Consider the following 26,280-nt stretch of genomic DNA (forward strand, 5'->3'; position numbering starts at 1 on the left):
AGACAGAGTGGTGGAACCATCCAGTAGACAGAGTGGTGGAACCATCCAGGAGAAAGAGCGGTGGAACCATCCAGGAGAAAGAGTGGAGGAACCCTCCAGGAGAAAGAGCGGTGGAACCCTCCAGGAGAAGGAGTGGAGGAGTGGTGGAACCCAACAGGAGAAGAGGAGGTGTGGAAGAACCTGGAAACAGATGAGGCAGAAAACGCCTTGTGACAAATCATGAAACACGCGTGTAGGATCTCTATGTTACGCATTTGTACGCATGGAAGTGTTGTTGGGTAAATGTCGCCGTAACGCCGTGTGTCTGAATGAATAGAATACATTGTTGCAGTGTATCAGTCTGGTACAGGATTCGCATCGTTGGGCACCATTAGGAATCATTTACACCCAATAAAGTGCCTATCGCCTCATCAGGCTTTTTTCATGTATTTTTGATGCTTCCTGATGCTTTTTTGAGGCTTTAATGAAGCTTGGCAAATGCCCCGTGTGTGTTGACTTTCAATTTATTTTCAAGGGGGCCAAGTGGAACCCCAGTTCTTTAGTAGCCCTGTTCAGCAGATCCCCTGCTTATTAGTAACCCCCAGGTCCGCTGATCACCCACTCAGTAGTGCCCCCAGCTCTGCTGATCCCACACACAATAGTAACCCCCAGGTCCGCTGATCACCCACTCAGTAGTAACTCCCAGCTTTGTTTATCCCCCCCTCAGTAGTACCCCCAGCTCTGCTGATTCCCCACTCAGTACTAACCACCAGCTCTGCTGATTTCCCACTCAGTAGTACCCCCAGCTCTGCTGATTTCCCACTCAGTAGTGCCCCCAGCTCTGCTGATTTCCCACTCAGTAGTAACCCCCAACTCCGCTGATCCCCCACTCAGTAGTAACCCCCAGCTCTGCTGATTCCCCACTCAGTAGTACCCCCACTTAGTAGTATACCTCAGCTCTGCTGATCCCCCACACAATAAAAACCCCCAGCTCTGCTGATACCCCACTCAGTAGTAACCCCCAGCTCTGATCCTCTGGGTTGCTGCTCCTCCTCTCTAGTCCCTGCTAACCTCCCACTATATTGCTCTCATGCTGCACAGCACATGTAACATTGTTAGTTTCTCCTACTTTGGTCCCCCAGCTCTGCTGATCCCCCACTCAGTATTAACCCCCAGATCTGTTGATCCCCCACTCGGTAGTAATCCCCAGCTCTGCTGATCTCTCACTCAGTATTAACCCCCAGCTCTGCTGATCCCCCACATGGTAGTAACCCCCAGATCTGCTGATCCCCCACTCTGTAGTAACCTCCAGATCTGCTGATCCCCCACTCGGTAGTAACCCCCAGCTCTGCTGATCCCCACTCAGTAGTAACCAGGGGAGGACTGACAATTCATGGGGCCCCCGGGCAATAGGGGATCATGGGGCCCCTGTGTCCTTGCCAAAACTCAAAAAAGCCTATGAAAAAGGTACCAGGAGCATCTCATGGGGCCCCTACTGACCCCGGGCCCTCGGGCAGTGCTCGAGTTTCCAAATGGTCAGTCCACCCCTGGTAGTAACCCCCAGCTCTGATCCTCTGGTTTGCTGATCCTCCTCTCTGGTCCCCGCTCACCTCCCACTATATTGCTCCCATGCTGCACACCACGTGTGACATTGTTAGTTTCTCCTGCTCCGGTCCCCCAGCTCTGCTGATCCCCCACTCAGTAGTACTCCCAGCTCTGCTGATCTCCCACTGAATAGTAACCCCCAGCTCTGCTGATCCCCCACTCAGTAGTAACCCCCAGCTCTGATCCTCTGGTTTGCTGATCCTCCTCTCTGGTCCCCGCTCACCTCCCACTATATTGCTCCCATGCTGCACACCACGTGTGACATTGTTAGTTTCTCCTGCTCCAGTCCCCCAGCTCTGCTGATCCCCCACTCAGTAGTTATCCCCAGCTCTGATCCTCTGATTTGCTGATCCTCCTATCTGGTCCCCGCTCACCTCCCACTATATTGCTCCCACGCTGCACACCACGTGTGACATTGTTAGTTTCTCTTGTTCTGCTCCACCAGCTCTGCTGATCCTCTGCCGCTCAGTCGTCTCTCTCTGGTCCCCACTCACCTTCCGCTATAGCGTTCCCATGTTGCACATCACGTGTGTCGTCTGCTAGTTGCACAGCTCCAGATTCTGCTCGCCTTCCTGCGGCTCCACACCAGATGTGACGTCAGCACCAGACACCCCCAGAATACATACACTTGAACCGGAAATTACATCTTTCCGGTTCGCTTGTTGGTCTCCCAATGCATCCTGGGATATCTCATTCCTGCAATACCTCCAACTCTGGATAAAAGGTCCTTAAAGTGGAGTTCCAGAGAAAATAAAATAAATAAGTCAGCAGCTACAAAAACTGTAGCTGCTGACTTATAAAAAACAGACATTCACCTGTCCCTCGGTCCAGCGGCGTCCTCCAGCGGTGTGTCCCCCCCCGCAGCCCGTTTCACCAGCCGCCAGGTTCCCGGCGCCGGCATCTTCAGTGTGGACACCCGGCTGTGACAGCTTGTGGCTTACTGCTCACTGCACATGGCACATAGCACTGAGATCTGTGAAGGGTCCCGTAGTCTTCTGGTCACAGGTCCCTCAAGACTACAGGGGGGAGGACAACGTCCGCTGCCGATTGCCTAGGCAGTACCTGTCATTTTAGGGTACCCCCCCCCCCCCACTCCCCAAAGGTGACAATCCTTTACGAGGAGCGGGGGACCAGTCCTTAAAGCGGAACTTCTCCCATTGGGTGGAGCTCCACTTTACAGCCCCTCAAGTTCCAGATCTGATTTTGGGATGTTTGTTGGGTTCTCTTCAGACCTATAGGTAATAGCAGGGAGCAAGTCGGGTTTCTGTTGATCAGATTCGGTAACTTTCAATCCGTTGGAGGGACCCCTCAGAACCCCTCGGTACACTGTGCGCATTCCTCTTATAATAAAGTAGCGGTTTCCATTATTTGATTGTCGGATTCCCTTTGATACGACTCGCGTCTGTTTTGGGTAAAGCTGGACGCGGCAGGAATGTAGGATGACGCAACAAGATGGATGAAATTTCAGATCATACACTACATGACTTCCCAGAATTCTCATACAGCGCACCGAACGTTCCCATCATGGTCACCAAGGAAAGTTCACTGTACTGGGGCCACAGATCACAGAAGGGAAATGAAACATTGTTACAACCTGAACATGAAAGGAAACCATTGCTGCTTGTCTGCATTTCTGAAACCTTACGGGTCCATGTAGATGTGTGCGTGTGTGTGTGCGTGTGTGTGTGCGTGTGTGTGTGTGTGTGTGCGTGTGAGGGCGTGCGGAAAGGAGCTTCTTTTTTTTTTTTTTTTGTAGCAATTGGCATTTCCTTTGTGTGAGAAAAAAAGAGAAAACCATAAATGCAGAGATCCAAAGGACAGCTAGGAGGTCTCAAAGTGTTCCTAAACCCTGGACCCCGCATTCACTGTATCCGCTCTCCCCGGACCCCGCATTCACTATATCCGCTCTCCCCGGACCCCGCATTCACTATATCCCCTCTCCCAGGACCCCGCATTCACTATATCCGCTCTCCCCGGACCCCGCATTCACTATATCCGCTCTCCCCGGACCCGGCATTCACTATATCCGCTCTCCCCGGACCCCGCATTCACTCTATCCGTTCTCCCTGGACCCCGCATTCACTGTATCCGCTCTCCCCGGACCCCGCATTCACTATATCCCCTCCCCCACAGTACACAGAATATGGAAATGCAATTATTTTAGTAAATATAAACTGCTAAATCCCTTTTCTCATCAGCAGTATATAGTAATCTTGTGACTTCTCTCAGTGTCCAGCAGAGCACTGGTTAAAGCTTGTGGGATGAGTTTTGTCTAGGAGGATGCAGAACCCCTGACCTCTGTCTGGACAGTGTTGATTGGCCCTGTGCTGATCACATGCACTCTCCCAAAGGAGAAAAAAAAAATCCTCTCTAGCAATACAAACCAAACTGAGCATGTGCAGAGTGACTCCACATGATGTGTCTTATCAGGAGATAAGAGGGGGACACTGTAAGAAGGGGAGAATCAGAGAAGACAGGATCAAACAAATGCAGAGGAAAAACCCCTTAGGTCCCACAATGAGTATAACAAGCATGCTTTACTGCATCTACAGACTGATGTCACTGTTGTGGGTTCAGGAACTCTTTAACCGCAGCCCAAAATGGATCCATCCAAGAGCCCGGCTGGCCACAGCACTTGCCTTGTGTCGGATTGTTGTGGCTGGCCATGCTCTTGGATGGATCCATTCTGGGCTGTGATTAAGATCTCCTAGCTGCCCTCTGGATCTCTACATGTATGGTTGGCTCTTTTTTCCCTTTTGGGAACTCTCCACTATGTAAACAGTGCTGTGAAAAAGTATTTGCCCCCTTCCTGATTTTTTTTTTTATTATTATTTGTTACATTTAAATGATTGATCCAACAAAATGTTAATATGACAGAAAGATAACCCGAGGAAATAAAAATGCAGTTTTTAAATGATGATCTCATTTATTAAGGGAAAAAAGCTGTGTAAACCTGCCCGGCCCTGTGTGAAAAAGTAATTGCCCCCTTAAACATAATATCTGGTTGGGCCACCCTTGGCGGCAACAACTGCGGTCCAGCGTTTGCCATAACTGGCGATGAGTATTTCCCGTCGCTGTGGTGGAATTTTGCCCGATCTTCTTTGCAGAATTCTTTTTCATTTGGCCACATTGGAGGGTTTTCCAGCCTGTTGAAGGTCATGCCACAGCATCTCAATTGAATTTAAGTCCGGACTTTGGCCACTCCAAAACCTTCATTTTGGTTTTTTTGAGCCATTCAGAGGTGGACTTGCTGGTGCGTTTCAGATCATTGATCTGCTCCATAACCCAAGTGCGCTTGAGCTTGAGGTCAGGAAGGGACGGCTGGACATTCTACTTCAGGATTTTCTGGTAGAGCGCAGAATTCCTGGTTCCACCAATGATGGCAAGTTGTCCAGATCCTGAACCCAGACCATCACACTACCACCGCCATGTTTCACTGTTGTTCACCTAACCACCTGCCCCCTGGACCCTGTTCCCTCACAAATACTACGGTCATCCTCTGGCTCTATCCTTTATTCTTTAACTTGTATCTTCAATCTCTCTTTTTCTACTGGCATCTTCCCCAACTCTCTAAAACATGCGCTAGTCATCCCCATACTTAACATGGCCTCACTGGACCCCGCCAATCTTGGCAACCTAAGACCCATCTCCTTCTCACTGGACTCCACCAATCTTAACAACCTAAGACCCATCTCCTTCTCACTGGACCCCGCCAATCTTGGCAACCTAAGACCCATCTCCTTCTCACTGGACTCCACCAATCTTAACAACCTAAGACCCATCTCCTTCTCACTGGACCCCGCCAATCTTGGCAACCTAAGACCCATCTCCTTCTCACTGGACTCCACCAATCTTGGAAACCTAAGACTCATCTCCTTACTCCCTTTTGCCTCCAAACTCATTGAACGTCTAGTCTACAACCAGCTGAGCTGCCACCTTATTGAGAATAACCTTTTTGATCCCCTTTAGTCTGGATTTTGCCCACAGCACTCCACAGAAACTGCTCTCCTAAAACTCACAAACGACTTACTAACTGCTAAAACCAATGGTCACTATTCCGTACTCTTGCTCTTGGACCTCTCTGCTGCCTCACAGTTGGCCACCCCCTCCTCCTCAAAAAACTCTATTTACTTGGTCTCCGTGACTGTGCTCTCCATTGGTTGGAATCTCACCTATCTCACGGCACCTTCAGTGTCACTTACAACTCTACTTCCTCCTCTCCTACTCCTCTTACTGTCGGGGTCCCCCAAGTTTCTGTCCTTGGACCTCTCCTCCTCCTCTTACTGCCAGGGTCCCCCAAGGTTCTGTCCTTGGACCTCTCCTATTCTCCATCTACACTTCTTCTTCCTTGGGTCAGCTGATAGCTTCCCATGGTTTCCAATACCATTTCTATTCTGATGACACACAAATCTATCTCTCTACTCCTCAGCTCACCCCATCCGTTTCCTCACATATCACCGAGTTACTATCAGACATATCAGACTGGATGTCACTCCACTTCTTAAAACGAAATCTATCCAAAACTGAACTCATAATATTACCTCCCCCCACGTGCCTCTTTCCCTGATTTCTCGGTCAGGATCAATAGCACCATCAACCCATCCCTGCATGCTGGGGGGAACCTTGGATTCTGAACTATCCATTCAAGCCCACAACCAATTCCTGTTCAAATCATGGCACCTCAACCTCCGCAACATCTCCAGAATACACCCCTTATTAACCAATGACACCACAAAGCTCCTAACCGACTCCCTGGTTGTCTCTCGCCTCGACTACTGCAACTCCCTCCTCATTGGACCTTTACATAGGCCACCCCCCGTCCAGTCCATCATGAAGCCTCCACTCAGTGGCTTCCACCCCTCTCTGCCAATCCCTCCACTGATCTCCACTCAGTGTCCTCCACCCCTCTCTGCCAATCCCTCCACTGGTCTCCATTCAGTGTCCTCCACCCCTCTCTGCCAATCCCTCCACTGGCCTCCATTCAGTGTCATCCACCCCTCTCTGCCAATCCCTCCACTAGTCTCCATTCAGTGTCCTCCACCCCTCTCTGCCAATCCCTCCACTGGTCTCCATTCAGTGTCCTCCACCCCTCCCTGCCAATCCCTCCACTGGTCTCCATTCAGTGTCCTCCACCCCTCCCTGCCAATCCCTCCACTAGCTCCATTCAGTGTCCTCCACCCCTCTCTACCAGTCCCTCCACTGGTCTCCATTCAGTGTCCTCCACCCCTCTCTGCCAATCCCTCCACTGGCTTCCATTCAGTGTCCTCCACCCCTCTCTGCCAATCCCTCAACTGGCCTCCATTCAGTGTCCTCCACCCCTCTCTGCCAATCCCTCCACTGGTCTCCATTCAGTGTCCTCCACCCCTCTCTGTCAATTCCTCCACTGGTCTCCATTCAGTGTCCTCCACCCCTCTCTGCCAATCCCTCCACTGGCCTCCATTCAGTGTCCTCCACCCTTCTCTGCCAATCACTCCACTAGCCTCCATTCAGTGTCCTCCACCCCTCTCTGCCAATCCCTCCACAGGCTTCCACTCGCCAAACGAATAAAATTCAAAATACTAACAACAACTTACAAAGCCATTTACAACTCTGCCCCCAGCTACATCACCAACCTGGTCTCAAGATGTCAACCAAACCGCTGTCTTTGATCCTCCCAAGACCTTCTGCTCTCTAGTTCTCATGTCACCTCCTCCCATTCTCGGCTCCTGGACTTCTCCCGAGCTTCTCCCATCCTACGGAACTCCCTAACCCCATCTGTCTGGCTATCTCCTAATCTATCCACCTTTAGACGATCCCTGAAAACCTTTCTCTTTAAAGAAGTCTATCCTGCTTCTGCCTAGTAAATCGCCATTTATTTCCTCCATCAGCCCATCCCCCCACAGCTATTACCTTTTGTATCACTCCACCCTTCCTCCTAGATTGTAAGCTCCCAGGATCAGGGCCCTCTGTTTCCTCTTGTACCAAATTGTATTGTAACTGTCATGTCTGCCTTCATTTTGTAGAACGCTGAGCACACTGTTGGCGCCATATAAATCCTGTATGATAATAATACAGCTGGAGAAGTGTCAGCACCTGTGGTAGTGAGCCCTTGTAGACAGTCAACTCGGAGTTCCCCAGGACGCGGAATCTAAGCCCCAGCCTGCTTCTTCACCAGAGCGCCTGATGGTGGGGATGGACTTGCAGCAAGCTGGGACTAGGTCGCGGCCCCCAGGTACGCCCAGCTGAGGATGAGGAGAAAAGAGTACAATGGGAGGAGACAAACGGAAATCCGATAGACTAGCCGAGGTCAGGACAGGCGGAAAACAAGCACAGTCAGAGAATGAAGCCGGTGTCGGTACACGAGTAGTCAATGCAGGATACAAGCAACACACAGGAGCTCCGACAACTAGGACGTTGCTCAGGCAAAGTGGCCTAGACTGAGCATGTCTTATATTGGCAGGAAAACAAGGAGGCGGGCCAGGAAGTGATGGAAGGGAAGGAAATAAAACCCAGAGAACAGCAGACGACGCCCATAGATGAGCACAGACAGTCCACACATGTGAAAGGGATCAGGAACAGCACTGCAGCAAGGAGGTAAGAACACAACCAAGAAACTGCAGGCTAAATGTAGAACCTTCATCCTTCATGCTTGCTCCAAGTCAGTGAATCCAGAAGGTCAGACATGGCAGATCCCAGATTTATACCCTCAAGGGTTCCTGTATTTCAGAAGCTATCCCATTAAAAAAAATAAAAAATAAAAAATTCTCTTGTATTTTGTTGTTGGGAATATTTTCCAGATCTGGGACGAAGGTATGAATATTCACACAGCAACGCTGTGAATTTGTTGGTTGCGTTCCTCGCCCTGCGTAGATTTCCTATCTGCCGTTGATAAGATTGATGAACCGTTTCTCAGGGTTCCCCAGTAGCAGAGCCAGGCTCAGGATGGAAAGTTGGGGTCAGGCCAGGAGACTGCAGATCACAGGTACAACCTTGGAACTTGAGATAAGCCATGAATGGTGCGGAATGACAGAAAATCGTTAATCTGTGATTGATGGGGAGCAGGGAGCCGCAATTACCGAGGAACTTTGGTAATTATTCAAATTCCAGGGATGTTTAAAAAGAAGGAAAATTCCCGTGTTTATGCCGTTGTCTACATTTGTGTACATTCAGAGGGTACAGATTATCCCTCAGACAGGTGAGAATTAATGCACTGTTTAATGTCAACTGTATCCTTGGAGCTCAAATATGAAGCCTGGAAATGTACGTCCTTTACTGTCCACAAGAATTGTTAAATGACGCAACTGGGAAAAGGATCAATTAACTGAGCAGGGAAATCATCAATAAAACCTCATATGTTCATTGTAATAAATATTTAATACATTTTAAAAATGTAAAAAAAAATGCTTTACCCTAGAGCCATCCTAAGAGGTATTAAATGATATATAATAGATAATAAATAATATAATGTATTAATAAATTGATAATTCTGAGGTTAAAAGTCAGAATTCTTGGTTGCAAAGACAGAATTCTGATCTCAGAATTCTGAATTTAAAACTCAGATTTCTGACTTCTCAGAATAAATACATTTCCTTTAGGATGGCCCCCCAGGGCTCTTATTAAAAACTGCTTGAATCTTATTCTACAGAAGAGACCCAGGGCCATCCTACAATGTAATAAATAATATATATAAAACACTAGTAATAATGATTGTGAAATAAGACTAAAGCAGTCTTTAATAGAATCCCCGGGGCAATTCTAGATGAAATTTCACAAAAGAAAGTCAGAATTCTTAGTTTCAAAGTCATATATATATATATATATATATATATATATATATTTTTTATATATATATATATATTTTATATATATATATATATATATTTTATATATATATATATATATATTTTATATATATATATATATATATATATATATATATATATATATATTTATATATATATATATATATATTTTATATATATATATATATATTTTATATATATATATATATATTTTATATATATATATATATATTTTATATATATATATATATATTTTATATATATATATATATATTTTATATATATATATATATATTTTATATATATATATATTTTATATATATATATTTTATATATATATATTTTATATATATATATATTTTATATATATATATATATATATATATATATTTTATATATATATATATATATATATACATATATATATATATATATAAAAATTACAATACTAATAATTAATAATTCTGAGTTTCAAAATCCGAATTCTGCGATTAAAATTCTGATCTAAGAATTCTGAATTTAAACCTCAGCATTCTGACTTTTAGTCTCAGATTTCTGACTTCTCCAAATTTTTATTTGTGAAATTTCCTTTAAGATGGCCCCCAGGGCTCTTATTATAAAATGCTTTAATCTTATTTGACAGAAGAGCCCTAGGGCCATCCGACAATGTAATAAATTATAAATAATTGATAATAAATAATATAATATTAATAAATATATAAATAATATAATACATATATAAAAAATAATATATTAATAAATTGATAATTCTGAGTTTCAAAGTCAGAAGGCTGAGGTTAAAAGTCAGAATTCTTAGTTGCAAAGACAGATTTCTGATCTCAGAATTCTGAATTTAAACCCCAGAATTCTGACTTTTAATCTCAGATTTAGGACTTCTCAGAATTTTGTTTTCTGAAATTTCCTTTAGAACGTCCCCAGGGATCCTATTAAAGACTGCTTTAATCTTATTTTATAATGATTATTTTACAATTATTATTATCATTAGTGTATATGTATATATAGTATGTTATATATTATTTAGTACATTTTAGGATGGCCCCAGGGCTTTAATCTTATTCTACAGAGGAGCCCCAGGGCTATCCTAAAATGTATTAAATAATATATAACATATTTTATATATATATATATATATATATATATATATATAAATATAAAATATGTTATATATTATTTAATACATTTTAAATCCTATTAAAGACTGTTGTAATCTGATTTAATAATTATTATTTCACAATTATTATTATCATTAGTGTGTGTGTATATATATCATGTTATATATTATTTAATACATTGTAGGATGGCCCTGGGGCTCCTCTGTAGAATAAGATTAAAGCCCTGGGGCCATCCTAAAATGTAATAAATAATATATATATATAACTAACACTAATAATAATAATTGTGAAATATTAATTATAAAATAAGATTAAAGCAGTCTTTAATAGGATCTCCGGGGCCATTCTAAAGAAATTTTCAATTACGAATTCTGACTTTTAACCTCAGCGTTCTGACTTTGAAACTCAGAATTATCAATTTATTAATATATTATATTATATAATACATTTTAGGATGGCCCCGGGGCTCTTCCGTAAAATAAGACTAAATAATTTTAGAATAAGAGCCTTGGGGCAATTCTAAAGGAATTTTCACAAAAAAAAAAAAAAGTGACTTCTAATAGTGTCCAGCAGAGCACTGGTTAAAGCTCGTAGGAGGAGTTTTCTCTAGGAGGATGCAGGACCCCTGACCTCTGTCTGGACAGTGCTGATCACATGCACTCTGCCAAGACAAAAAAAAAAAACCTCTCTGGCAATGCACACCAAACTGAGCATGTGCAGAATGGCTACGGGTTCAGTCTGTCTGATCAGGAGATAAGACGTGGACATTTGAACAAGAGGTGGATCAGAGAAGACAGGATCAAACATCCTTTTCACACAATGCGGAGGATTAACCCCTTAGGTCCCACAGTGAGTATAACAAGCATGCTTTTCTGCATAAACAGATTGTGCTGTGGGGGGTTCAGGAACACTTTAAGGCTCCATTTAGTTGATGCACCCCAATTGTTTTCTTAAATAAAATATTGTGTTTATTTGCACTAAAATGTAATTTTTGTGTATTTTTCCTGAAATGCGTTTGATAAGTAGCTGAGCAAATCTCATGCAACATAAAAAAAAATTGCAAAGACCACAATTTTATTCTTTGGGGTCTCTGCTTTCATAAAATATGTACTTTTTGGGGGGTTTAAAGTACTTTCCAGCAACTAAATGCCACAACCAGCCTAAAATACGTGACATAAAATACCGGAAATAAAATACCTGACATAAAATACCGGACATTAAATACCGGAAATAAAATACCTGACATAAAATACCGGAAATAAAATACCTGACATTAAATACCGGACATGAAATACCGGACATAAAATACCTGACATAAAATACCTGACATTAAATACCGGACATGAAATACCTGACATAAAGTACCTGACATAAAATACCTGACATAAAGTACCGGAAATAAAATACCTGACATTAAAAACCGGACATGAAATACCTGACATAAAACACCTGATATAAAATACCTGACATAAAATACCGGACATAAAATACCTGACATAAAATACCTGACATAAAGTACCTGACATAAAATACCTGACATAAAATACCGGACATAAAATACCTGACATAAAATACCTGACATAAAGTACCGGACATAAAGTACCTGACATAAAGTACCTGACATAAAATACCTGACATAAAATACCTCACATAAAGTACCTGACATAAAATACCGGACATAAAATACCTGACATAAAGTACCTGACATAAAATACCGGACATAAAGTACCTGACATAATGTACCTGACATAAAGTACCTGACATAAAGTACCTGACATAAAATACCTCACATAAAGTACCTGACATAAAATACCAGACATAAAGTACCTGACATAAAGTACCTGACATAAAGTACCGGACATAAAGTACCTCACATAAAGTACCTCACATAAAGTACCTCACATAAAGTACCTGACATAAAATACAGGACATAAAGTACCTGACATAAAGTACCTGACAAAGTACCGGACATAAAATACCTGACATAAAATACCTGACATAAAGTACCGTACATAAAATACCTGACATAAAGTACCTGACATAAAATACCTGACATAAAATACCGGACATAAAGTACCTGACATAAAATACCTGACATAAAGTACCTGACATAAAATACCTGACATAAAATACCTGACATAAAGTACCTGACATAAAGTACAGGACATAAAGTACCGGACATAAAGTACCTGACATAATGTACCTGACATAAAATACCGGAAATAAAATACCGGACATTAAATACCGGACATGAAATACCGGACATAAAATACCTGACATAAAGTACCTGACATAACGTACCTGACATAAAGTACCTGACATAAAATACGTGACATAAAGTACCGGACATAAAATACCTGACATAAAATACCTGACATAAAGTACCTGACATAAAATACCGGACATAAAGTACCTGACATAAAATACCTGACATAAAGTACCTGACAAAATACCGGACATAAAATACCTGACATAAAATACCTGACATAAAGTACCTGACAAAGTACCGGACATAAAAAACCTGACATAAAATACCTGACATAAAGTGCCGGACATAAAATACCTGACATAAAGTACCTGACATAAAATACCTGACATAAAATACCTGACATAAAATACCTGACATTAAGTACCTGACATAAAATACCTGACATAAAGTACCTGACATAAAGTACCTGACATAAAATACCTGACATAAAGTACCTGACATAAAATACCTGACATAAAATACCTGACATAAAGTACCTGACATAAAGTACCTGACATAAAATACCTGACATAAAGTACCGGACATAAAGTACCGGACATAAAGTACCTGACATAAAGTACCTGACATAAAATACCTGACATAAAATACCTGACATAAAGTACCTGACATAAAATACCTGACATAAAATACCTGACATAAAGTACCGGACATAAAGTACCTGACATAAAGTACCTGACAAAGTACCGGACATAAAATACCTGACATAAAATACCTGACATAAAGTACCAGACATAAAATACCTGACATAAAGTACCTGACATAAAATACCTGACATAAAATACCGGACATAAAGTACTTGACATAATATACCTGACATAAAGTACCTGACATAAAATACCTGACATAAAATACCTGACATAAAGTACCTGACATAAAGTACAGGACATAAAGTACAGGACATAAAGTACAGGACATAAAGTACCGGACATAAAGTACCTGACATAATGTACCTGACATAATGTACCTGACATAAAATACCGGAAATAAAATACCGGACATTAAATACCGGACATGAAATACCGGACATAAAGTACCTGACATAAAGTACCTGACATAAAGTACCGGACATAAAATACCTGACATAAAATACATGACATAAAATACATGACATAAAGTACCTGACATAAAATACCTGACATAAAATACCTGACATAAAATACCTGACATAAAGTACCGGACATAAAATACCTGACATAAAATACATGACATAAAGTACCTGACATAAAATACCTGACATAACATAACTGACATAAAGTACCTGACATAAAATAAGTGACATAAAGTACCTGACATAAAATACCTGACATAAAATACCTGACATAAAGTACCTGACATAAAATATCGGACATAAAGTACCTGACAAAGTACCGGACATAAAAAACCTGACATAAAATACCTGACATAAAGTACCGGACATAAAATACCTGACATAAAGTACCTGACATAAAATACCTGACATAAAATACCTGACATAAAGTACCGGACATAAAATACCTGACATAAAGTACCTGACATAAAATACCTGACATAAAATACCTGACATAAAATACCTGACATAATGTACCTGACATAAAATACCTGACATAAAGTACCGGACATAAAATACCTGACATAAAATACCTGACATAAAGTACCTGACATAAAGTACCTGACATAAAGTACCTGACAAAGTACCGGACATAAAATACCTGACATAAAATACCTGACATAAAGTACTGGACATAAAATACCTGACATAAAGTACCTGACATAAAGTACCTGACATAAAGTACCTGACATAAAGTACCTGACATAAAATACCTGACATAAAATACCGGACATAAAGTACCTGACATAAAATACCGGACATAAAGTACCTGACATAAAGTACCTGACATAATGTACCTGACATAAAATACCGGAAATAAAATACCGGACATTAAATACCGGACATGAAATACCGGACATAAAATACCTGACATAAAGTACCTGACATAAAGTACCGGACATAAAATACCTGACATAAAGTACCTGACATAAAATACCTGACATAAAATACCTGACATAAAGTACCTGACATAAAGTACCGGACATAAAATACCTGACATAAAATACATGACATAAAGTACCTGACATAAAATACCTGACATAACGTACCTGACATAAAGTACCTGACATAAAATACGTGACATAAAGTACCGGACATAAAATACCTGACATAAAATACCTGACATAAAGTACATGACATAAAATACCGGACATAAAGTACCTGACATAAAATACCTGACATAAAGTACCTGACAAAATACCGGACATAAAATACCTGACATAAAGTACCGGACATAAAATACCTGACATAAAGTACCTGACAAAGTACCGGACATAAAAAACCTGACATAAAATACCTGACATAAAGTGCCGGACATAAAATACCTGACATAAAGTACCTGACATAAAATACCTGACATAAAATACCTGACATAAAATACCTGACATAAAGTACCTGACATAAAATACCTGACATTAAGTACCTGACATAAAATACCTGACATAAAGTACCTGACAAAGTACCTGACATAAAATACCTGACATAAAGTACCTGACATAAAATACCTGACATAAAATACCTGACATAAAGTACCTGACATAAAGTACCTGACATAAAATACCTGACATAAAATACCTGACATAAAATACCTGACATAAAGTACCGGACATAAAGTACCTGACATAAAGTACCTGACAAAGTACCGGACATAAAATACCTGACATAAAGTACCAGACATAAAATACCTGACATAAAGTACCTGACATAAAATACCTGACATAAAATACCGGACATAAAGTACTTGACATAATATACCTGACATAAAGTACCTGACATAAAATACCTGACATAAAATACCTGACATAAAGTACCTGACATAAAGTACAGGACATAAAGTACAGGACATAAAGTACAGGACATAAAGTACAGGACATAAAGTACAGGACATAAAGTACCGGACATAAAGTACCTGACATAATGTACCTGACATAATGTACCTGACATAAAATACCGGAAATAAAATACCGGACATTAAATACCGGACATGAAATACCGGACATAAAGTACCTGACATAAAGTACCTGACAAAGTACCGGACATAAAATACCTGACATAAAATACATGACATAAAGTACCTGACATAAAATACCTGACATAAAATACCTGACATAAAGTACCTGACATAAAGTACCGGACATAAAATACCTGACATAAAATACATGACATAAAGTACCTGACATAAAATACCTGACATAACATACCTGACATAAAGTACCTGACATAAAATACCTGACATAAAATACCTGACATAAAGTACCTGACATAAAATATCGGACATAAAGTACCTGACATAAAGTACCTGACAAAGTACCGGACATAAAAAACCTGACATAAAATACCTGACATAAAGTACCGGACATAAAATACCTGACATAAAGTACCTGACATAAAATACCTGACATAAAATACCTGACATAAAATACCTGACATAAAATACCTGACATAAAATACCTGACATAAAGTACCTGACATAAAGTACCTGACATAAAATACCTGACATAAAATACCTGACATAAAATACCTGACATAATGTACCTGACATAAAATACCTGACATAAAGTACCGGACATAAAATACCTGACATAAAGTACCTGACATAAAGTACCTGACATAAAGTACCTGACAAAGTACCGGACATAAAATACCTGACATAAAATACCTGACATAAAGTACTGGACATAAAATACCTGACATAAAGTACCTGACATAAAGTACCTGACATAAAATACCTGACATAAAATACCGGACATAAAGTACCTGACATAAAATACCTGACATAAAGTACCTGACATAAAGTACCTGACATAAAATACCTGACATAAAATACCTGACATAAAGTACCGGACATAAAGTACCGGACATAAAGTACCGGACATAAAGTACCTGACATAATGTACCTGAAATAAAATACCGGACATGAAATACCGGACATGAAATACCTGACCTAAAGTACCTGACATAAAATACCTGACATAAAGTACCTGACATAAAGTACCGGACATAAAGTACCGGACATAAAGTACCGGACATAAAGTACCGGACATAAAATACCTGACATAAAGTACCTGACATAAAGTACCTGACATAAAGTACCTGACATAAAATACCGGACATAAAATACCGGACATAAAGTACCTGACATAAAATACCGGACATAAAGTACCTGACATAAAATACCTGACATAAAGTACCTGACATAAAGTACCTTACATAAAATACCTGACATAAAGTACCTGACATAAAGTACCGGACATAAAATACCTGACATAAAGTACCTGACATAAAATACCTGACATAAAATACCTGACATAAAGTACCTGACATAAAATACCTGACATAAAATACCTGACATAAAATACCTGACATAAAATACCTGACAAAGTACCGGACATAAAATACCTGACATAAAGTACCTGACATAAAATACCTGACATAAAATACCTGACATAAAGTACCTGACATAAAATACCTGACATAAAATACCTGACATAAAGTCCCGGACATAAAATACCTGACATAAAATACCTGACATAAAATACCTGACATAAAGTACCGGACATAAAGTACCAGACATAAAGTACGTTACATAAAGTACCTGACAAAGTACCGGACATAAATACCTGACATAAAATACCTGACATAAAGTACCGGACATAAAATACCTGACATAAAGTACCTGACATAAAGTACCTGACATAAAGTACCTGACATAAAATACCTGACATAAAGTACCTGACATAAAATACCTGACATAAAATACCTGACATAAAGTACCTGACATAAAATACCGGACATAATGTACCTGACATAATGTACCTGACATAATGTACCTGACATAAAATACCGGAAATAAAATACCGGACATTAAATACCGGACATGAAATACCGGACATAAAATACCTGACATAAAGTTCCTGAAATAAAGTACCTGACATAAAGTACCGGACATAAAATACCTGACATAAAGTACCTGACATAAAGTACCTGACATAAAGTACCTGACATAAAGTACCTGACATAAAATACCTGACATAAAGTACCTGACATAAAATACGTGACATAAAGTACCTGACATAAAATACCTGACTTAAAATACCTGACATAAATTACCTGACATAAAATACTGGACATAAAATACCTGACATAAAGTACCAGACATAAAGTACCTGACATAAAGTACCGGACATAAAGTACCGGACATAAAGTACCTGACATAAAGTACCGGACATAAAATACCTGACATAAAATACCTGACATAAAGTACCTGACATAAAGTACCGGACATAAAGTACCTGACATAAAGTACCTGACATAAAGTACCTGACATAAAGTACCGGACATAAAGTACGTGACATAAAGTACCTGACAAAGTACCGGACATAAAATACCTGACATAAAGTACCGGACATAAAATACCTGACATAAAGTACCTGACATAAAATACCTGACATAAAATACCGGACATAAAGTACCTGACATAAAATACCTGACATAAAATACCTGATATAAAATACCTGACATAAAGTACCTGACATAATGTACCTGACATAAAATACCGGAAATAAAATACCGGACATTAAATACCGGACATAAAATACCTGAAATAAAATACCTGACATAAAGTACCGGACATAAAATACCTGACATAAAGTACCTGACATAAAATACCTGACATAAAATACCGGACATAAAGTACCTGACATAAAATACCTGACATAAAGTACCTGACATAAAATAAGTGACATAAAATACCTGACATAAAATACCGGACATAATGTACCTGACATAAAGTACCTGACATAAAATACCTGACATAAAATACCTGACATAAAGTACCTGACATAAAGTACCTGACATAAAGTACCTGACATAAAATACCTGACATAAAATAAGTGACATAAAATACCTGACATAAAATACCGGACATAATGTACCTGACATAATGTACCTGACATAATGTACCTGACATAAAGTACCTGACATAAAGTACCTGACATAAAGTACCTGACATAAAATACCTGACATAAAATACCTGACATAAAGTACCTGACATAAAGTACCTGACATAAAATACCTGACATAAAATACGTGACATAAAGTACCTGACATAAAATACGTGACATAAAGTACCTGACATAAAATACCTGACATAAAATACCTGACATAAAGTACCTGACATAAAATACCTGACATAAAGTACCTGACATAAAATACCGGACATAAAATACCGGACATAAAATACCTGACATAAAGTACCTGACATAAAGTACCTGACATAAAATACCGGACATAAAATACCGGACATAAAATACCTGACATAAAGTACCTGACATAAAGTACCTGACATAAAATACCTGACATAAAGTACCTGACATAAAATACCTGACATAAAGTACGTGACATAAAGTACCTGACATAAAATACCTGACATAAAGTACCTGACAAAGTACCGGACATAAAAAACCTGACATAAAATACCTGACATAAAATACCTGACATAAAATACCTGACATAAAGTACCGGACATAAAATACCTGACATAAAGTACCTGACATAAAATACCTGACATAAAATACCTGACATAAAATACCTGACAAAGTACCGGACATAAAATACCTGACATAAAGTACCTGACATAAAATACCTGACATAAAATACCTGACATAAAATACCTGACATAAAGTACCGGACATAAAGTACCGGACATAAAATACCTGACATAAAATACCTGACATAAAGTACCTGACATAAAGTACCTGACATAAAGTACCTGACATAAAGTACCGGACAAAGTACCGGACATAAAATACCTGACATAAAATACCTGACATAAAGTACCGGACATAAAATACCTGACATAAAGTACCTGACATAAAGTACCTGACATAAAGTACCTGACATAAAGTACCTGACATAAAATACCTGACATAAAGTACCTGACATAAAATACCTGACATAAAGTACCTGACATAAAGTACCTGACATAAAGTACCGGACATAAAGTACCGGACATAAAGTACCGGACATAATGTACCTGACATAAAATACCGGAAATAAAATACCGGACATTAAATACCGGACATGAAATACCGGACATAAAATACCTGACAAAGTACCTGACATAAAGTACCGGACATAAAATACCTGACATAAAATACCTGACATAAAATACCGGACATAAAGTACCGGACATAAAATACCTGACATAAAGTACCTGACATAAAGTACCGGACATAAAATACCTGACATAAAGTACCTGACAAAGTACCGGACATAAAAAACCTGACATAAAATACCTGACATAAAGTACCTGACATAAAATACCTGACATAAAATACCTGACATTAAGTACCTGACATAAAATACCTGACATAAAATACCTGACATAAAGTACCTGACATAAAGTACCGGACATAAAGTACCTGACATAAAGTACCTGACATAAAATACCTGACATAAAGTACCGGACATAAAATACCTGACATAAAGTACCTGACATAAAATACCTGACATAAAATACCGGACATAAAGTACCTGACATAAAATACCTGACATAAAGTACCTGACATAAAGTACCTGACATAAAATACCTGACATAAAGTACCTGACATAAAGTACCGGACATAAAATACCGGACATAAAGTACCGGACATAAAATACCGGACATAAAGTACCGGACATAAAGTACCTGACATAAAATACCTGACATAAAGTACCTGACATAAAGTACCGGACATAAAGTACCTGACATAAAATACCGGACATAAAATACCTGACAAAGTACCTGACATAAAATACCTGACATAAAGTACTGGACATAATGTACCGGACATAAAGTACCGGACATAAAGTACCGGACATAAAGTACGTGACATAAAGTACCTGACATAAAGTACCGGATCTCATTGGGCTCCCGAGGCGATAGGAATACACGGATCTACATGGGTATATATTAGGAGAACACCGACGTTCGGTAAGATGATACTTTGTAGCTTTAAAAGCTCTTTTTTTGTCAGTTTATATCGGGAGACGACACAAAGTAACAATCTGGATGTAACGTGTGGGAGACGCTTCATAGGAAGGAGCAGAGCCTGATGCAGGGAAGAATTAAGATATCAGGGAAATGAGCTGTCATAGTATCATCGCCGCGCCGCCTGCGGAATATAATCCGGAACGTTCCGGGAAGTGCAAAGAATTTTACATATTAGACATGAGCTGTAGGAAATGGATGGAAAGGGTCTGCTGTCACTTTAACCCCCTATCTGGGTGGCTCCATCTGCTAGGATTTTCATGTTGTAGATTCAAGTCTCAGTTAAAGTCAAACTCTGAGATCATTTTTTTTTAAATTGGGCCCCAGCCTGCGCTAAAAAAAAAAGGTGTGATAATCACATTCAGTCCAGATCTCTCCACTGCAGTAATATCTTTTTGCCACTAGATGTCCTCAGTCTTCAGGATGGAATGGTGCCCAGCATCACCCAACCCCAAAGATTGAGGACATACAGTGAGGACTTCTTTATAGGGGCAGTAAAAACAGGCTGCTTAGCCATGGTTTACCAGCCCTGGCTACGTACCTAAAGCATAAAATACAGCCAGAGGAGACTGTTCACGTGGCGCAGTCACAACAAATTTAACCTCTTGCAGCCCATTATTATTGGTGCTCATATAGCGTCGGCAATTTCACGCAGCACTTTACATATATACACAGCTCCACCAATGAGAGGAAGACTCTGAGAACCCATCAGACCCCAATGGGGACGAATCTCCTGCTGGATCTCTATACTGACATGGACGGGGGATGGGTGAGGAACGTAAGGACGCCCCATTGTTTGATGGAAATGATCGACCTACAGAGGACTGAATTCAAAGACACCCCGAAAATCCAAGTGAAGAAATGATGCAGCAGGCGAGTCCATGTTGGTGAAATGTCATTGCAGCAACTCAGAATGGTCCTCAGTAGTCTGTGTGGCCCACACGTGCTTGTATGCATGCCTGACAACGTCAGGGGGGGGGTCCTAATGAGACCATGGATGGTGTCCTGGGGGATTTCCTCGCAGATCTGGTGTCACTGAGCTCCTGGACTGTCTGAGGTGCCACCTGGCGGCGTCGGATGGACCGAAACATGACATCCCAGAGGAGTTATATTGGGTTTAGGTCAGGTGAGTGTGGGGGCCATTCAATGGCATCAACTCCTTCATCCTCCAGGAATTGCCTGCATACTCTCCCCACATGAGGCCGGGGCATTGTCTGCACCAGGAGGAACCCAGGAACACTGCACCAGGAGGATCCCAGGACCCACTGCACCAGGAGGAACCCAGGACCCACTGCACCAGGAGGAACCCAGGACCCACTGCACCAGGAGGAACCCAGGACCCACTGCACCAGGAGGAAACCAGGACCCACCGCACCAGGAGGAAACCAGGACCCACTGCACCAGGAGAACCCAGGACCCACCGCACCAGGAGGAACCCAGGACCCACTGCACCAGGAAGAACCCAGTACCCACTGCACCAGGAGGAACCCAGGACCCGCCGCGCCAGGAGGAACCCAGGACCCGCCGCACCAGGAGGAACCCAGGGCCCACCGCACCAGGAGGAACCCAGGACCCACCGCACCAGGAGGAACCCAGGACCCGCTGCGCCAGGAGGAACCCAGGACCCGCCGCACCAGGAGGAACCCAGGGCCCACCGCACCAGGAGGAACCCAGGACCCTCTGCACCAGGAGGAACCCAGGACCCACTGCACCAGGAGGAACCCAGGACCCACTGCACCAGGAGGAACCCTGGACCCACTGCACCAGCGTAGGGTCTAACAATGGGTCCAATGATTTCATCCCAATACCTAATGGCAGTCAGGGTGCCATTGTCTAGCCTGTAGAGGTCTGTGTGTCCCTCCATGGATATGCCTCCCCAGACCATCACTGACCCACCACCAGAACGGTCATGCTGAACCATGTTACAGGCAGCAGAACATTCTCCACGGCTTCTCCAGACCCTTTCACGTCTGTCACATGTGCTCAGGGGGAACCTGCTCTCATCTGTGCAAAGCACAGGGCGCCAGTGGTGGACCTGCCAATTCTGGGGTTCAATGGCCAATGCCAATCCAGCTCTATGGTTCCGGGCAGTGAGCACAGGGCCCACTAGAGGACGTCGGGCCCTCAGGCCACCCTCCTGAAGTCTGTTTCTGATTGTTTGGTCAGAGACATTCACACCAGTGGCCTGCTGGAGGTCATATTGTAGGGCTCTGGCAGGGCTCATCCTGTTCCTCCTTGTACAAAGGAGCAGATACCGGTCCTGCTGATGGGTTAAGGACCTTCTATGGCCCTGTCCAGCTCTCCTAGAGGAACTGCCTGTCTCCTGGAATCTCCTCCATGCTCTTGTCTCCTGGAATCTCCTCCATGCTCTTGTCTCCTGGAATCTCCTCCGTGCTCTTGTCTCCTGGAATCTCCTCCGTGCTCTTGTCTCCTGGAATCTCCTCCGTGCTCTTGTCTCCTGGAATCTCCTCCATGCTCTCGTCTCCTGGAATCTCCTCCATGCTCTTGTCTCCTGGAATCTCCTCCGTGCTCTCGTCTCCTGGAATCTCCTCCGTGCTCTTGTCTCCTGGAATCTCCTCCATGCTCTTGAGACTGTGCTGGGAGACACAGCAAACCTTCTGGCAATGGCAGGTATTGATGTCCCATCCTGGAGGAGTTGGACTGCCTGTACAACCTCTGTAGGGTCCAGGTATGGCCTCATGCTACCAGTAGTGACACCGACCCGAGCCAAATGCAAAACGAGGGAAAAACAATCAGAAAAGATGAGGAGGGAAAAAATGTAAGTGGCCTCCACCTGTAAAACCATTTCTGTTTTGGGGGTTGTCTCATTCTTGCCCATCTAGTGCACCTGTTGTTAATTTCATGACCACCAAAGCAGCTGAAACTGATGAACAACCCCCTCTGCGACTTACCTGACCAGATCCTCTGCGACTTACCTGACCAGATCCTCTGTGACTTACCTGACCAGATCCTCTGCGACTTACCTGACCCAGGAGTGTCATTGGCTTGATGTTAGACTCGGATTAGACTCTGCCTTTAATTTTTTTGAGCCGTGTAAATACATTATATTGCCCCAAGTATTGGGTAGTATTCTTCAATGGATTCAAATGAAATCGAATCAAATCAATCCAAATTCATTGTGATGAATGGCTGGTTCTATTCTTTTCAAAATTCGAATTTCAGAAGACATTTAGAAGATTGTTTTCTATGTGTCCCATAGAAAAAGGGAGCCGTGTGATGCACCAAATCTCGCCCCGCACTGCCCCCTACTGCAGACAGCTGCTGGACCGGTAAAGTGTCCTCTCCATTCCGATGCTGTGTGACCCGGTCCCTGACAGGCCATGGAGCGGTACCAGTCCGCGGCGGGGGGTCAGGAACTCTGGCTAAGTATGGTTCACACCCATGCGTTTTCTGCAGCGTTTTGCATTTTGCGGAAATGCACAGCAGTCCATTTAACATGATTTCCTATGGGACAGGTTCACATCTCCACGTTTTCACCCGCTGCGTTTTTTGGAAAGGGTCGGGGACTTTTTTTCAACGCAAAACATTGCGTTTTTGGTTCTATAGACTTCAATGGAGACGCTGCAGAAAGTCGTGTATTGCTCAGAGATGTGAACCTAGCCTAAGGGCCGGGTCACACTCCTTGCGTTTCAGTTGCTTTTTTTCCGCATTCAAAATGCACAGAAAGTCGGTGATCTGGTTGTCAGTGTCAGAGATCACATCGGCGCTCGCAGTTCCAGTTGCAGAAAAAAAAAGTAGAACGGGCTGCATTTTTTCTGCACGGAACTGTACTGGAACGCAGTAAAACGCGTCAAAAATGCACCGGAATGCACCGGAGCGCACATGTCCCTATTTAAATTGAAGAAAAAGAGAGAGGGGAAAATTAACTGGACTATCAAAAACGCACTGGAACGCATCAAAACCGCGCATGCAAAAGCGCAGCCAGAACGCATCTGGACTGCGTTTCCATATGTGAACCAACCCTTAGGACAATTTCTAGACTTTAAATCCTCAGTCAACAAAAGCTGCGATTTCAGAGTCAAGGTGTGAACAGAGCCTTAGACAGTTTTGCATCAAATCTAAATCCTTTTCCTACATTGAGGGCCGGTTCACACTCCATGCGCTTCAGTTGCTTTTTTTCTGCATCCAAAACACACAGAAAGTCGGTGATATGGATGTCAATGCTCGCCTTGCCGTTCCGGTTGCAGAAAAAAAATGTAGCACAGGCCGCATTTTTTCTGCACAGGACTGTACTGGAACATGGTAAAACGCATCAAAAACGCACCAGAAAAACACCAAAAATGCACGTCCCTATTTAAATTAAATTAAAGAAAATTAAATAAAAAGAGAGGGGAGAAAATTAACTGGAATGCATCATAAGCACATTGGAATGAGTCACAAACGCACATGCAAAAACGCATCTGGAACGCATCTGGACTGCGTTTGTATAATGTGAACCGACCCTTATGACAATTGCTGGACTTAACCACTTCCCGTCCGGCCGCTGTATATAAAAGGCCAGGCGGTGGCAGTGCAGGGGCGGGTTGCCGTTTATAAACGGCGCCCGTCATTTTGGACTGTGCGCACTCACCACGATCCGGTGCCCGCTGTGTCCACCGATCACTCTGTGCGAGGTGATCACATACAGAGTAGTAAGCAAGATGTCACTTCTGACATCATTACTTACTACGTGTGAAATCTGTGAATGATCACAGAGGTCACATGGTACAGGGCTATTCACAACAGCCTTGTACCATGTGACAAGCTGTGACCAATCACAGCTCACTCAGTATTCAGCCAGAGAGAAGGAGAAATGATTGTACAGCCTTTACGGGGGTAAAAGCAATCAGTGTAAAAAAAAAAAATCTTCATCGCCCCCCACAAGTAGTACAGTGTCACCATGGTGACCCCGCACTGCTAGGGTGACAGTATGTAAAAACAAAAACAAAAAACATAAATAATGAAATAAAAAATAAAAATGAAAAACAGTTTTTGAAAAATTATAATTTTTGGTTATAAAGTAATTTGGGTTATTTTTTTTTTAAAAAAGATAACTGCATACATTTTGGCCGAGATTTATGATGAAATATTATTTATTTACAAAATTTTATAAGAAAAACACTTTTTTCAAACTTTTTGGACTTTTTTTCATTTATATAGCAAAAAAAAAAATAAAAATCCCAGTGGTGAATAAATACCACCAAAATAAAGCTTTATCTGTTTCAAAAACAATGCTAAAAAATTCATATGGGTGCAGTGTTGCATGACCGCGCAATTGTCATTCAAAGTGTGATAGCGCTGAAAGCTGAAAATTGGCCTGGACTGGAAGGGGGGGAAAGTGTCCGGACTGGAAGGGGGGGAAAGTGTCCGGACTGGAAGGGGGGGAAAGTGTCCGG

Source organism: Staurois parvus, unplaced genomic scaffold (assembly GCF_062004578.1).
Source record: "Staurois parvus isolate SC_StPar_1 unplaced genomic scaffold, SC_StPar_1.0 ptg001175l, whole genome shotgun sequence".
Classification (NCBI taxonomy): Eukaryota; Metazoa; Chordata; class Amphibia; order Anura; family Ranidae; genus Staurois; species Staurois parvus.